The sequence below is a fragment of the Dermacentor variabilis genome, chromosome 3, assembly GCF_050947875.1.
Source record: "Dermacentor variabilis isolate Ectoservices chromosome 3, ASM5094787v1, whole genome shotgun sequence".
NCBI classification, from domain to species: domain Eukaryota; kingdom Metazoa; phylum Arthropoda; class Arachnida; order Ixodida; family Ixodidae; genus Dermacentor; species Dermacentor variabilis.
The window spans coordinates 100,021,625-100,039,039 of NC_134570.1; positions in this window are offsets into that span (position 1 = coordinate 100,021,625).

Here is a 17,415-nt window from a genome sequence, read left to right on the forward strand (position 1 = left end):
ATCTTACCGTTACTTGTCTATATGCAAATACTGAGATTTCCGTTGAACCTGCCCACTGCAAGATGAAGCGTTGCACCTCACAATGTCGACTACCACACCGAAGATATCTTAATTTTACATTCAGTATATCATACACTGCGGACTTGTTCGCGCTTTAGTTACCTTGAGTTAACAAAAGTTACATGCTTCTCCTTATACTCTGAGAGAAAAAAAAATTAGTCGGCTTGACATGGTCGACTCTTCCCTATTTAGGAATCTACTTTGTTTGCTAATCAAGTCTTTTCTGTTCAGTTGATATAACGCTTTGTTCATTACTTTTTAATCCTTAAGGTGGTCCGGAACAAATGCGATCAATTTTTGCTCATAAAATATCAGCTCTCAGGAGCGTTATGCAACGAGTGCGTACAAAATACATGTTGCAGATAGCATGCTTGAACCGAAGGCTTGAAGTTATTTTTGTATTGGTGTCGTTAAGGTCCGTGGTACCACTGATTGCGTGCTCATTATTATTGCGTCAAGAATACGCTTACAAGGACGCGGCATGTTCGCACTTATCGGCTCTGTTTCTGTTTCCCAATGGGCAGGCAGCAATTCCTCGACTGCATGTTATTTCTATCTAATTGACGTGGGAAAAAGGGGATCTTACTGGGGCCGAGAAGACTCCCCGCGGTTTTCTGTTGCACCAGTGCCTATACAGTAGGTGGAGCCACTGTTTGGTCAATAAAGGAAAGGGGTGGGGCACGAATATCAAGGCAGTTGTCACGCTCACTGCTGGTTTCAAGTAAGGCCTTTTGTGGCACTTTGAGGCGCGTCGTGCTGTCGTGCGGGTCACTGTACAAAAACATCTTGTCGGCGCCGCATTTTCTGACTGCATTGCTGAGTGTACTCTGAATGGACGTGATGATGAAACAACCGTTGTAACATTTCATGCAGTGAAAGCAGCACTTAGCAGCGGTACTCATCATGTTCGATAACACTTTGAGAATTTCCATTTTGCCCGTAAGTATACTTGCTTCATTGTCTGAAAAATATATTGCGCTTATGGCGTTTTCATTTTAGTGTGAACCATATTTCCCCTTCGTAACCTACCGACATATGAGTTAACTTATACCTATCTTTCCAACTTATTCGAGAAACTTAATCTGTGAATAGATGTTAGCACTGTACACTATAGCATAATAAATATACAAGACTTTATCTGCAGCAACCTCCGAAGCGCGCTGCCGAAACGTGCTTGTTTAGACGACCCCATTTTGTAATGGAAGTGAGCGCATCGTGCACGTTATTTTCGAACGAGAGTAGCGTTAAAGGTCCCGTGTCGATGAGAATCCGGTGTCGTAGTTTTCCAATTTGTTCGTGAGCGAAAGTTTCCGCATTTATTTAGATATATGTATATGCCACTGCACCTTATTCACACTCGCCGACTCGGCCTTAGACGTAGCACAACATGGATGTACCGCCGTGCGTACGTGTCTCGTGAGTTTTCGTGTAAGAGAAGCGACCAGTTCCGCCATTGTTTTGCCCCCTACTCGTTTTAAGTGCTGTTGCAGGCCGTCGGAACGTCTCGTTTACCTAGCCGCGTTCACGGCCACCTGCGTACGTGATATTCCGGAAATAGGAGGCGACAACCACTTAACAATAAACCTATTTTGTGCTGAACGGAGTTTTTAGACTTGAAGGATCCTCTGAGCTGAACTTCTCCGCCATAAGACAAACTCGCATCCTCCAGGCTTATCTGACTGAGCTATCTCGGTTGCTCGGTTGCCATAGTCAGAAGTTCCAATCCTCCGCTTTCTTTTCTTTTTGTTACTTCTTAATCTGAAAGTGGTAAGCATGATTTCACCTCCTCCAATACGCTACATCCCCAGGCTTGGAGTGGCACCTGACACCGGCAAAAATGCCGAGAGCCAATGGGGCTATACTAATCCCGGTATGAACAAATTAGGAAGACCCACTAAGCTTCAAGAAAAGACACCCCCTCGGCAAAACAGGTTGTGGCCTCCCTGGTGCAGTATACGGCCATTCCCTCCTAAATGACTCCTTTGTGGAACCAATGGCGGCAACAGGTGAGCAGGTCAAGTACTCCAGCAGCTGCGAAGCACGTGATTAAGATGGCCGCCAGACTTGCAACACAGCAGAGGGTCCTAAGAATCTCTGGACCCGGACAGGCCACCAATGGAAACCGACCCTGGCAGACTTCAACGCCCTAACTGTCTCGTGGGAAGCTAGCTTAGCAGGACACTTTGAGGAACTATCGGGCATTGTTTGAGATATCATTGGCCTTGATAGGGTAAGAACTGGTGAGGCTTATACAGTGCTGGCAAACGGCAACGCCCTCTGCTATAGAGGAGGACTCCCAGATAAGAAGCAGTAGGAAGTAGGACGCCAAATACATGCGCCTATAGCGGGCAACATTCCCTAATTCTACAACATTAATTCGAGGGTAGCAGTACTCGTAATAAAACTTAATAAGAGGTATGGAATAAGGGTAGTAAAAACTGCGCTCCAACCTCCACTCATGATGATGATCATAAAAGAGATCAGTTTTATGAAGACGTTGAATTAGCGATGAGAAAAGTACAAACTCCGTATACTATAGTAACGGGCGATTTTTTTGCAAAAGTGGGGAAAAAGCAGGCTAGAGAGCAAGCAATCGGCAACTACGGCGTCGATTCCAGGAACAATAGAACCAAACCAGACGAATATAGATAAATTTAGGGAAGTCCTGAAGATGTAGCTTCTGTCATAAAAAAGTGTTGTACTTGATGCCATGTTCTTCATACCTGTCTAACGTCACACTGGTTTCTTTCCTCTTTCATGCCTTAAACTACACTTTTTTGTCATGTGCACGAGCAATGTGCGTAATTAAATCTGTCAGATGTTTTTTAAGCTACCCCAAAATATAATTTTTGTTTATCTCAGTAGTGTTAGTATTATTTGTGCTTTTCATGGCATTAAACTACACTCCCTTTACACGATGTTTCATTATGTGTGCGAGCAATGCGCGTGATAAAATTTATCCGATGTTCATTTAATACCGCAGCTCCGCATTTTCAACCCTGTTTTGCACTGGTTATTTCGGCTCATCTGTGCAGTGTACTCGTGAACAACTTTCTTTCTGTGATGCCCCCCGTACTCAATGCTCCTCATGTGGCCTGTAAGGTATCTTGAAAATAATAAATAAATATGCTTGCAGAATTTGCGGGAAGGAATAAGCTGGGAATAATGAACACTTTCTTTCGGAAGCGTTACAAGAGAAAGTGGACCTGGAAAAGCCCTAATGGTAAAACAAAAAATTTAATAGATTCAATACTTTCTGCAGATCATAGCGCAGCGCAGGATGTGCAAGTGTTAGGTAGAGTAGAGTGCACTGATCTCAGGTTTGTGAGGTCTAGTATTCACATCAATTTGAAGAGAGACAGAGTAAAATTGGCCAACAAGGAAAAAAGAAACAGGCCAACCTAGAAGCAGTAAGGGTAAAATAAGACCAATTCAGGCTGGTACTTGTAAAAAATATGCAGCCTTATAACAGAGAGATGGAGATGACATAGAGCTAATGAATAAAACCGTAACTAGGTTTGCTTCAGAAGCAGCAAATAAACTGGAAGGCAAGGCACCAAGGCAGCCAGTTGGTAAGCTCTCCCGAGTAACGAAGGACCTAATAAAGGAATGACAAAGAAAGAAAGTGTCCAACTCAAGAGATCAGATAGAATTCGCGAAACTGTCAAGACTGATCAACAAGGAGAAAATAAGGAACATTCCAAATTATAACGTAAGAAAGACTGAGGAAGCAGTGAAAAATGAACGCTGCATGAAATCTTTTAGAAAACTTGGCATAGGACAAGCAACGATGTCTGCATAGAAATATAAGAAGGGTAACATCACCAGCAATTTCGAAGATATAGTAAAATCAGCGGGATAATTCTATACTGGCCTCTACATTACCTAGAGCAACCACCACCCCTCCATTCGAAGTAGTAATTAACAGAGGCTCCTTCTATAACTACCTACGAAGTTAGATGGGCCTTCCAAAACATGAAACGGTGAAAAACAGCTGGAGAAGATGTTATAACAGTCGATTCATTCAAAGATGGAAGGGACATCATGCTTGAGAAGCTGGCGGCCTTTTATACGAACTCTCTAACGACTTGAATGGTCCCAGAGAACTGGAAGAATGACCACATTATATTCATCTACAAAAAGCGAGACGTTAAGACGTTAAAGAACTGAACAGTTATTGGCCAATTAGGCTACTTGCAGTACTGTATAAATATTCACCAAGCTAATTTCCAATAGAATGAGGGAAACACTGCAATTTAGTCAATCAAGAGAACAGGCTGGCTTCAGGAAGAAATACTCTACAATGAATCACAACCATGTCATCAATCAAGTAATCGAGAAATGCGCAGAATACAATCACCCTCTCCTTGAGCTTTCATAGATTACGAAAACACGTTTGATTCAGTAGAGATTCCAGCAGTCATAAAGGCATTACCTAATTAATGAGTACAATTGGCATACGTAAATATTTCGGAAAATACCTACAGAGATTTCGCTGCTACCTTAATTCTCCACAAGAAAAGTAAGAAGATACTTACAAAGAAATGGGTCCGACAAAGAGGCACAATCTCTGCAATGCTATTCACTGCATGCTTGCAAGGAGCATTCATGCGATTAAACTGGGAAGGCTTCGTAGTAATTATCAATGGCGAATATCTCCGCAACCTTCGGTTGGCAGGTGACATCGTCCTATTCAGGAACAGTGTGGATGAATTAAAACAAATAATTGAGGACCTTAACAAAGAGAGTGTAAGAATGGGGCTGAAGATTCATATGTAGCAGACAAAGATAATGATCAATAGCCTGGCAAGGGAAAAACATTTGAAGATCGCCAGTGAGCCTCTAGTGTCTAGTGTCTAGTAGAATGAATACGTTTACATAGGTCAATTACTCGCAGGGAAACCTGACCATGAAAAGGAAATTTACAGGATAATAAAATTGTGTTGGAGCGCATATGGCTGACATATTCAGGTCCTTGCTGAAAGCTTACCATTATAATGAAAAAAAAGGTGTGCAGGGAGTGCACTTTACCGGTGCTAACATATGATGCATAACATTGAGAGTGCCAAAGAATCTCGACAGCAAGTTAAGGATGGCGCTAAAAGCGATGGAACGAAAAATGTTAGGCGTAAGGTTCAGAGACATGAAGATGGCGGTGTGGATCAGTGAGAAAACGGGGATAGATTCTGTTTCACAATAAGAGAAAGAAAATGGATCTGGGTAAGTCATCTAATGCGTAGGTTACATAACCGGTGAAGCATTGGGGGTTACAGAAGGGGTTTTAAAGAAGGGAAGCGCAGTTGAAGACGGCAGACGACTACGTTGGCGCAGGACAGAGTTAACTGGAGATCGCAGGGAGAGGCCTTCGTCCTGCAATGGAGATAAAATATTACGATGATGATGATGATGATGATGATGATGATCTATCTGTCAACGCTCTAGGTGCTCGACACTTCGATCCTCTACGTCTGTTCTTGGAGAAGGGTCCTTGATACGTTTACAGCATCTCGAGCACCATTATGACGTCATAGATTGTCACAATATTTCGGCATGCCTTTTTCCACTCACAAGTGTTGCAGGCACTTCGCACATGTATCCACAGCGTCGTCATCGAAAGATTTATGATAACATCGTGGAAGCGTCCCTATATCGTCGTTGTTTTTACGTGAAACGCCTTTCATTGTGATAAGCTTGGGGGTGGAGGTGGGAGGGTGGCTTAATAAAAGCTCAGGTAACAAAAATATCCAACATTAAAGCTTATACTCGTATAATTGTAACCGTACTTGCAACGTGTCTTACTTTTGCATTGTTCCATAGAGAAAAGAAGCCATTGCTCGTTAATGAATGGGTCGGGCGCACAGCTGGCACCCTTGTCGTGGCTCACAAGATGTAATCGGAGCTAAATTTAGCCTCTTGCTGGGTGTTCAGAAGGGCCCAGCCTGACATTACATTTATAGATCCGAGCGGGAGTGGCCGCATTTGAGAGGGCTCTCTGTTCTACAATAGGTATGAGCCATCAAGCTCAAACATGTGCTCATCAGGAAATACAACTGTGTAATATCTGTCTATAATGTGTATGAGTGTGCATAAGTGTGTATAAGTTGATATACTGTATATACTGTATACTGTGTATATACTATAACTGTGTATAAGTGTCTAATATCTGTGTAATAGAAACTTGATGGTTGCTTGGTATTGGCGTCCCTGCGTTTGACACGTAGGGTAAGGAAATGGCGTGAAAAGTCTCAGGCAGCAATATGGAGGGATGTCAATCAGCGACCACCACATTGGAACGTGGTGGTGCTACTACGAATAGGGAGCGAGTACGATTGCAAGATTAGATTGCAGGGCCCTTACTAGGTCTATAGTAAGTTAAGCATATAAGCTTTGTAATGAGTGAACAAATGTTACTTCTGTAGATGGTTACGTCACTTCTGTACCGTTTTGCACATACACCCTCAGCAGCACGCACAAGACGTTTCATATACCGCGCTTAGGCTGCGTCCCTAATACAACTTGTACATTTTTTATTCATGAAAGCCTGCGCTGCAATCCTTGGTCCATTATAGTACTGAAAAGCTAGCTTTAATGCACATCACTATGGGTATTGTAACGATGTGGGATTGACGAGGATGCGGAGCAGCACCACCAAGAAATACACGTTATCAGTCGTCAGAGAGAAAAAAACCAACAACGTCTTCTCCGTCTCCACGCTTATCTCAATACCCGTGCTATTTCAACCTCGTCCCCACTGGCACATGCCCGCGGCAATATAGTTGCACCAAATATAGTTGTGCCATTTGCTCCACCTTTAGAAAAAATCATCGTCCCGATGATAGAGGCTTGTAAATGAGGAATAAAAAGCTGCGCAGTCTTGTCAGTCTTTATAGTACGGCTTCATACGAAGCACGTGGACGAACTCGGGTAAATGCCATCGGCGCTTTAAACACTGAGAGCCGTGTGGAACGACTTCGTAGTTGACGTCACTGATGCGTCGGAGAACTATGCAGGGCCCGAAGTATTTGCGCAGGAGCTTTTCAGAGAGCCAACGCTGACGAATAGGTGTCCAGACCGACACATTGTCGCCGATGTTGTATTTCACGAGTGTGTGCCGAAGGTTGTAGCGTTTGGCGTCACAGTCCTGTTGCTCGTGGATTCGCAGACACGCAAGCTGCCTAGCTGCCTCTACTCGTTGTGTGAAATCTTCAGCACCTGTCTCGTTGTCACCAAATTCATGAGGGGGCATTGCGTCTCATGTTGTTGTAACTTCACGGCCGTATACGAGGCTGAAGGGTGTCTTGCGAGTGGTCTCTTGACGGGCCGTATTGTACGCAAAGGTGACATCAGGTAAAACCTCGTCCCAGTTCTTGTGCTCTACATCTACGTACATGCTTACCATATCAGCCAGTGTCCCATTGAGTCGTTCTGTCAGTCCGTTTGTTTGGGGGTGATACGCCGTTGTCTTCCGGTGGCCGGTACCACTTAGACGTAGAACGATATCCAAAAACTTGACCACCAACGCAGTACCTCGGTCCGTGACGACTACTGCGGGAGCACCATGTCTTAAAAATATGGATTCGAGAAAAAGTCGTGCCGCTTCATCTGCTGTGGCCCGCTGTAGAGCCCCTGTCTCGGCATATCTAGTGCGATAATCATTGGTGACGGCCATCCACCTATTGCGGATAGTATACGTTGTAAAGGGGCCCAAAAAATCTATGCCCACTTGTGCAAATGGTGTGGCCGGCACTTGAACAGGGTGCAGCAAGCTGGCTCGCTTCACGGATGGCGGTTTGCAACGAAGGCAATCCAGGCTTGTCTGAACCTAATGTTTAACGACCGCAGTAAGTCTCGGCCAGTAGAAATTCTGCCGAATCCGTGCCAATGTGCCAGTGTAGCCCACGTGCACAGCGGTCGGCTCGTTGTGGCAAGCGTGTAAGATTTCACGTCGAAGCAATGAGGGAACAACGAGGAAGGTAGCTGCTGCCGCTAGGTGAGTTCTTGTAAAGGACCTTGCAGTGCAAGCAGTACGATGCCAGCCATCTTGCAAATAGCCTCGGCACACTGTTGGTTCGTCCTTGCAGGTAATCAATACGTGGCAGCAATTCAGTGTCATCGCGCTGCTGGCGTGAAAGATCGGCAAAGTCCACAACTCCCAGAAAGACTGCGTGGTCATCATCTTGTGCTGCCGGCCCAACAGGAGACTTTAGCGTCTGCGTTCCGTTATCCCGACTAGTATGCGACAATAAAGTCGAACTCTTGGAGTCGAAGACTCCAGCGTGTGAGACGGCCGAAGGGATCTTTCAAATTAATGAGCCAGCAGAATGAATGGGGATGGCTAACGACGGTGAAAGACTGACCGTACAAATACGGACGACATTTCAGAACTGCCCATACCATAGCGAGGCATTCTTTTTCACTGGGGAGTAGTTAGCCTCGGCGCGGAATAGTGTCCTACTGGCGTAGGCGATCACCTTTTCGCTGTCATCGTACCACTGTACGAGCACTGCCCCTAGACCGACATTACTAGCGTCTGTGTGCAAGATTGTCAGGGCGTCTTCATCGACGTGTGCTAGCACGGGAGGCGCTTGCATGCGATGCCGGAGCTCATGAAATGTCCGCTGCTGGTCTTCGCCCCGTGTAAAAGGAATATCTTCTCTGATGAGCAGCGTTAACAGCCATTCGATGTGCGAGAAATTCGCAATAAATCGCCGGTAATATGCACAGAGTCCCAGTAAACTGCGTACGGCCTTTTTGTTTGAAGGGGTCGGAAAATTAGCGACGGCAGCAATTTTATCCGGAACAGGTCGGACTCTTTGGCTACTGACGACGTGACAAATGAACTGGAGCTCGTGAAAACCGAAATGGCACTTCTCAGGCGGCAAAGTGTGACCAGCAGAGCCTAAAAAACAGTTTTCAATCTTCGTAAGTGTTCGTCGAACGTTACCGAAAAGACATTCACGTCATCCAGGTAAGCCAGGCAAGTTTGCCATTTGAGTACAGAAAGCACAGTGTCCATTAGACGCTGAAATGTTGCTGGCGCCGAACACAAGCATAAGGGAACTACCTGAACTACCTCAACTACCAAGTCCATCAGGCATCACAAAGACGGTTTTCTCATGGTCTGTCTCATCCACTTCGATCTGCCAATAACCGCTTTTCAAGTCCATTGATGAAAAGTAGCACGCGTTTCGGAACCTATCCTCGGAATCACCAATACGTGGCAGTGGATAAGCTTCTTTCTTTGAGACCTGAGTGAGCTTCCGATAGTCGACGCAGAAGCGCAACCTACAGTCCTTTTTCACTAAAACTACAGGTGATGCCCAAAGACTATTATATTGTCGAATAACACCATCTTCCAGCATCGTTGACACTTGTTTTTGTGTTGCTTCGCGTTCCTTTGGAGCCATCCGATAAAGGTTTTGTCGAATGGGTCTGGCGTCGACATGAGTAATGATGCGGTGTTTGGTAAGTGGCGTTTGACCAACTCTTGACGCAAATGAGAAACAGCCCTGGTACTGAATGATGAGTGGCAGAAGACCGCTTCGCTCAACGCCCGTTAACGTCGGATTAACGTCTACAATAGGCACATGGTAGATTTGGATGGAAGAAGCCGCCTCCTGCGCTAAGTGGGAGTCTTGTATTTGTGTTACTTCATCGAAATAAGCGACAGCAGTGCCTCTAACGATGTGTCGACGTTTATTACTAAAATTCCTCAGCAGAAGTTTGGCGCTTCCGTCCATTACATTGATAAGTGCTCTGGCAATGGAGAAGCCGCAATTCAGTGCTTGCGCGTATATGTGTTCAACGACTCCAGTTCCATTCTGCAGGCTCTCAGAGTGCATGGGTAAGAGAGAGCAACTCCGAGGCAAAAGTATGACGTCGGTCGCAGCAATACGTAATCGATGTTGTTGTTGCTTCTTATGAGTGACATTATCTGAGCTTGTGGCAAACGTGACGCTTCTGTCACGGATGTTAATTACGGCGCCGTACTCACGTAGGAAATCCATGCCCAATTTAAGTTCTTTACAACACTCAGTAAGAATGACGAGGATGGCCACGAAGGTTGAATCGGCGATTAAGAGTTGGACCGTGCATTTCCTGACAGGTATCATCAATAGACCTCCGGCGGTTCTTATGTTGGGCCTGTGCCATAGTGTCTTCACTTTCCTTAGTTTGTCCGCGAGCTGTAAGCCTATGATTGAAAAATAGGAGTCATTGTCAACAAGAGCGGCTGATTTATGGCCGTCAATGAGAACGATGAGGTCGGTGCTGACGACTTCAGGTACGTCTTTCGTAATTGTATTCGTCATATTCGTCGTTGTATTCGGCGTCTTCTTCGTCATCGTAGTCTTCACGTCCTCGTTCGTCGGCAATGGGGATGTGTAGAAGTTCGAGTACTGGCAACCTCACCCTCGGAGCTCGCTGCGGCTAGTTTTCCCGTCGAGGGCTAGGGGACTAGCCTGTAGTGACGTCGGTAAAACTGCGACGAGTCGGGGAATTGTATCGCGCAGGAGATCGAGAAGGAGAACATGGCGGAGCGTCGTCGTATTTTGCGGCTGACTGTTCACGGGGGCGTCGTTGTAGCCGCGTCGCCCGTCATATGGAGAACAGGCATAATTGGCAGGAAAGCTTGGGTAATAAGCCGCGCGACAGTTGATCCATTTGTGGCAAACGCGATAGACGTGTCCAGCTTCGCCACAATGGTAGCACACTGGTCGACGGTCGACGGTGCGCCCAGAAATCGGTTTTCCGACGCTGATAGTTCGGTGGCAACTCTGCATCGAGCCAAGAAGTGGCGTGTGCATGTCGAAGAACAGCATTGTTTGTGCTGGCGTGATCGGCGGCGTCGGTAGAGTCGATGGTGGTCACGATGTCGACTCAGCTTGTAGCGTAGGTGATGTTCTAGTTTCGGATGTCAACAGCGTCGCAGTCGTGTTGATTGAACGGCGAGCAGCCTCCGCATAAGTAACGCGCCGCGGCTTGTTACCACGGTCTGGCGATGAAAAAGCTTGCGGGACTTCTTCCTGGACGACATCAGCTACAAAAGATAACGCTGGCATAGGTTCCATAGGCGCAACAACAAATCCAAGCTGCCGAAGCTCTTCTCGCACAACCTCTCGGACAACTTCATGCAGAGGCCTGCCACTACTCGCGGTCACTACGGAAGTGTTCGCCACCGAGTTACTCAGGTCATGCTTGCGGTATCGTTGCTGTAGGGCCCGTTCAGTGGCACTGGCCTCTTTTGTGAACTACGCCACTGTTGCTGGTGGATTTCTCGCAAGGCCGGCAAACAGTTGCTCTTTCAATCCCCGCAAGAGATACCTCAGCTTTCTTTCCTCTAGCATGTTGGGGTCTACCCTACGGAAGAGACCGACCATGTTTTCTGAGAACATAGCAATACTCTCATTGGGCTTTTGAATGCGGATTTCAAGGAGACGCTGCACACTTTCACTCCTGTCGACGCTTGTAAAGGTATCCAGCAGTTGTGGGCGGAAGTCGTTCCACGTGGCGAAGCTCCTCTCCCGTCTGACGTACCACGTACGAGCATTGTCCTTCGGGAAGAAATAGACACTCGAGTGTTTGTCCTACGAGCCGGTCTTATGGTTATACTTGGCGACGCGCCCGAACTGGTCTACCCAATCTCGGACGTCTTCAAAGGCATCACCGCGAAAGTTCTCCGGAACCATAGGATTCTGCAGTGTTACTTGCGACGGAGCTGCGGTGGCCATGATAGTTGTAGGAGGCCAACGATTTGTGGAGGTTTCTTGTAGGGGACTGGACTCGCGTGCTAGGCCTAGCAGGCGGCGACTGAACCAGTCTACCGGTGTTTCGATGCGCAATCGTGGTTCCGGGATAGATCATCGGCTCCGCGAATGGGTGAAGAATACCCGGCACATCCACCAGTATAACGACATGGGATCGACGAGGATGTGGAGCAGCACCACCAAAAACACGTTTTATCAGTCGTCAGAGAGAAAAAACCAACAACGTCCTTCTCCGTCTCCACGCTTAGCCCGAAAACCCGCGCTACTTCAACCTCATCCCCACTGGCACATACCCACGGCAATACTGTTGTGCCAAAGATAGTTGTGCCAATATCTAGGGTTATTGGCATAACATCTTGCTTTTTTTGTAGCGTAAACAGTAAAAGAATGTACAAGAAGAACAGTGGCCCACACAGAGGCGCTAACTTCCAACAATAATTAATTTTTGGAACGAAAGCCACCTTTATACCGTCATTTTTTCACAAGCGAGTGTGTAATGACAAGCCAAAAGAGCCACATGATAGTTTAACGCACTTGCAGGCTATGCAAAGAACTGTTACGTGTAACGCATGTACGGGAATCCCAACTGCTTGTTCAGCACTGACAGGGACGATTTGCTAACGCAAGTATCGTTAAGCTCTAATGCGAGCGGTTTCAATGACAAGAGGACTGAACTCGAATTTACTTGTTCCGCTAATAACAGCATCTTCAAAGCGGGCAACGCATCGGCGCTTATGCAATGAAGAGCGAGAAAGCCATCCGGCGAAGACTTGCTAACTTCATTGGAGTTCTCCTTAAGCCTCTCATTAATGCATCTGACAGTTTGTTCGACATAGCTATTTCCACAGGGCAGCAGAGTTCTTTAAATAACAGGTCCTACAACTAACGTACCTTTCTTGTGCTACTTTTCGCACCCGTGCTTTATTTTATCATATTATCTTCTTCTTGCACACAGGCCGATAAGCTTGTTTGCAGCTTAGAATACTATGTCAACTTTTCCACGTAGTCTTATATTGTTTACAATTTTTTGACGGGCTCTGCGCAAGCTGATGTCATGAAAGCAGCCTCTCCTTCCTGCGCCGCTCTGGGTAGAGCTTCAGCAATTGTCACAATAAAATTGTGTAGAAACCCACCCTCAATCAAACGCACCAGCTGTTGTGGAAAACTGGAAGAGATTAAACGAGGACACGACTTATTTGATCCATTGCTCAAACACATTTTCGCTATGCCTCTTTTAATAACCTCGAAATGAGCACACGTGTACAATTAAAGAGGCCTTTTAGCTCTATGTTGTTAAGACCAGCACATGTGATCCTGAGACAACACAATTATCAAATCGAGAAAGCGCATCCTCTTATCAAGTGACATTTTGGTGGTCACATCAAGGGGACTAAGACATTCACAGATTATGCTTGTAACACCTTCACATTCGTTTTGAAAACACTGAGGGTTGCAGTCAAGAAACAAAAGGAAATCAAAAACATATCGGGATGCCCTGTAGACTGAGGTTCCCTTGAGCCTTTGTGCCGAAAAGTGCCGAAACTCTTTGTATTTTGTAAGACACAGGCTGGCTGAGGAGAGGTGCAAAATAGGGCCCGACACATACGCCTGGCTTCTGTAAAAACGGTATATCATCCCACTGGGTAAACGTTGAACTCGGGTATTGCTTTAGTAATGCTAAAAACCCTGAACAAAAGTTGCAGCTTCATTGCGAAACCGCGCTGCAACAAATTCGTTAATGCATTCATCAACGGAGTTTTGAAGGTCATACTGAGGCATATATTTAGAACTGGCTTTTGTGTCATTAGAGAATGCGTACCATCTTGACAGCATGAACATGTACAAATTCTGAAACTTGATCGGAACTGCTCACAGGGAAAGGGTGATTAATGTCGACCGGACTTAGTGTTTGAAGCAGCTAAGAGGCTATTCCCTTGTGGCAGGTTCCATTGTCAGAATCGATAACGCTGAAGAGGATGCTACTTTTGTGCGTCTTCGTGCTAAAACTACCTCTAGACACTTACCGCTGTTCTTCTCAATGCCTTTTAGAACCTTACTAAGATTAATGTGTTTGCCTTGCATGGAGGTGTTTCTAATCCTAGAGAGGGCCACAAATGTGTCCCCAAGTGCAACCTCTGCGGCGAAGATCACCCCACCGAGGACCACCTCTGCTGAGCTAAATACAAGGATCCATACTAAGTGCGGTGACGGCGATCGGAACCTCGTAGCGCCGGATAACACCAAAAGCAAGCATTCGAATCAAGCTCGTTTCCACGCCTTGGACGCTCGCACTAGCGCAGTGCTTCCCGCAGCGGATCCCAGAGCGCGTCGCGCCATGCCTCACGCCACGCTTCCCCTATTACCTCATGCAGCGCATTCCACGGCCGTGACACAGTCAGCTGGGTCGACGCAGTAAATGGCGAAGTTAAAATTAGCAACGCTAGCTCCAACAGTGCTACTAGTGGCCGAAGCACTCCGAGCAGCTGGCATGCCGGGATTACCAGGCCCTACTACAATGAAGTCCAACAACTCCGCCCAACCAACGCGACGCTGGTCAAAATCATGCACCAGCTTGCCCAAGAGCTAGCCGAGGTCAAGAGAGAACTCCAAGCACAGCGAGCCTAACCACCCATTATCCCAGCTCAGTCACCCGAGGCACCTACAGCCTCCGTTATCCCCAAGCAGAACACCGAAACGCCTTCACACTAAGGCACACAAGCAATGGACACTACCCAAGATGAGCCTCAGGAGGAGAAGACCACTGACCCAACCATCAAGAAACGAGTACGCACCTCATCACGAGATTACAAGGACCTGACCCAATTGGAAACTCAGCTCGAAGCCAAAGTTGAAGCGCTCGCCGACACCTACGTCGGCACGGCTGCTATCAGCGACCAAGGACAGGCACGGCTGGAGGACCACGCCTTCCGCACCATAATATAGCGTTTTGACTTTATTGAACAGACCCTCAAGAACTTCGTACGACGCCCCATCTTTGCGGCGCAATTCGTGAACCATTCATACCTCCAAGAACAGACGCAAGCCCCAACCATGTCCCAGCCCCAATCCACAATAGGACCGCTACCGTGCCTTACGGTCTGGCAGTGGAACTGCCAGGGTTACAGCAACAAGATAGCAGTGCTGCAACAACACATCACCAGAGTAAAGAAGAAATCCGACAACATGCTGCTGCAAGAAACGGCGACAGTGACCCCCACCCTCCTTGGGCGTCGCGCTCACGTTAGCGCGGCGAAGGGACGAGGCGTCTGCACGTTCGTCCGGAAAGGGGTCACGTTTATCGAGCACCAACTCAAGCAAGGCTGCAGCAGGTTGGAATGCACCTTTACCCAAATCATCCCAAGCAAACAATGGAAAAGCAGCCTGTTCATCGCCGACATCTACAGTAACCACAAGCACAAAACACAGAAATTGAGGACCCTACTACATACAGCCAACACCCAAGCCAAAGGCAACACGTTGCTGATCGGACCGGATTTCAACGCCGCCTATCGAGAGTGGCGTTACGTGAAGGACACTTCTAAGGGATAGTACCTATTACAGCATTCCTTGCAACACAACTGTGCCCTGTTCACGGGCCCCACTCATCCCACCCGCACCGGCTACTCCGTAGCACGAGACACCACACCAGAACTTGCATTCATCAAAAACGACCACATGGGGCAAAGTAACATGGCGCAACACCGGCGTCGACCTGGGCAACGACCACTACATCTTCGAAATTATGTTACCCAACCAATTCCCGGGCAGCACTGTTATACCCAACTGGATGAACTGGGACGGTTTCCGTAAAGGACGACCCACCATAGCACAAGACATCACAGACATCGAAACCTAGACGGCAGAGCTTCGTGATGCAGTGCACTCGGCCAGCAAGGCCATCGAAATGGAAGAGGACGTCGTCGTCATGGACAGCCGCCTGGCCCAACTGATCGAGGCCAAACGTTTGATACAGGCGCGCTGGAAGCGGCAACGTCTGAATCGCAAATTGAGAAAGAAGGTGGCTGACTTACACAAGGCTGTTGGACACCACTGCCAGGTTCTGTGCTTTAAGCAGTGGAACGAAATCTGCGAGCGAGCTGGCAGGGAACTGCATCGCGGTTGCACCTGAAATCTATTTTGGCACCTCCTAAACTAAAGTAAGACCAACTCACACCAGCGCGATTACCTGGGCCAACTGATGCACATCCTCACACAACAACAGGGAAAAGACGCTGTTGTCAAGAACCTGGAAGTATCTGCCAGACACACGAACGGAAACACACCCGCCGTACAGGAGGCTGCCCTACGCGTGGCTCGACCGCGACATTACCATGTCAGAGGTACGGGTAATGACGCACGAGTTGAACACCTGCTCAGCAGCCAGCCTTAATCTCGCTACCAACAATATCCTACGCAACCTGGACGATGCATTGATCGAGGCCCTAATCCGTTACTTCAATGAATGCTGGCATTTGGGCAAGCCCTCCCAATAGTGGAAAGCGGCAAGAACGATCCTGATCCTGAAACTGGGCAGACCACCGTACATCGGCAACCTGCGTCCCATCTCGCTCACGTCCGGCGTGGGCAAGGTGCTGAAGCACGTGGTAGCCAACCGGCGGCAGGAATACCTGGAGAAGGAAGGCCTCTATCCGTACACGATGATCGCCTTCCGGCCCACACTCAGCACACAAGAAGCCATAGTACAACTCAAACAAGAAATCATCGACAATGAGACACAGGACAGCAAAGTAAATCTGGGGCTCGATTGACAAAGCGAATTCGACAAAATCAAACATTCGGCAATTTTAGCACAAGCATCAAGACTCAACATGTGGGCAACCAGCTACAATTTCATCCAAGACTTCTTCGCCAACCGCACAGTGGAACTGCATGCCGGAGACCTCAAGCTCCCCGAACGCAAGCTCGGCAGCATGGGTACCGCGCAGGGTTCGATCATCTCGCCATTGCTCTTTAACTTTGTCACAATCGTGATAGTGAGGGCAGTAGCTGGGACCGGCGTCCGGCATACGATTTATGCTGACGACATTACCTTTTGGGCGGCCGGTGGCACCGGCGTCAGCATCGAGCAACAGCTGCAAGTGGCGGTTATTGCCATCGAACAGCACCTTGATGGCACCTGCCTAATGTGCTCGCCCGCCAAATCTGAGCCGTTCGTCCTTACATTGCTACGACCTGGACGGAAACGCGCTCCCCCTCGGGAGTGGGATCACATCAAGATCGTGACTGCATCGGGGCAATGCATACCCGAAGTTCCCAAGATCAGGGTCCTGGGCCTGCTGCTAAACAAGAACGACCGCAATGACGAGACCATCAACAAGCTTACTGCCAAGGCAGTGGACGCCATCCGGGTCATACACCGAGTCTCGACACGATGGGCGGGCATGCGTGAAGACTACCTCGTGCGCCTTGCCCAGTCGTTCGTGATCAGACACATCGCCTACGTTGCGGCCTACCTCAACTGGCAGGTAACTGATCCGAGATCAACACGCTGATCAGATGGGCTTACACGATGGCGCTGGGCTTAACGGAGACTGCGAGTACGGCTCGGCTACTGCAGCTCGGCGTCCAT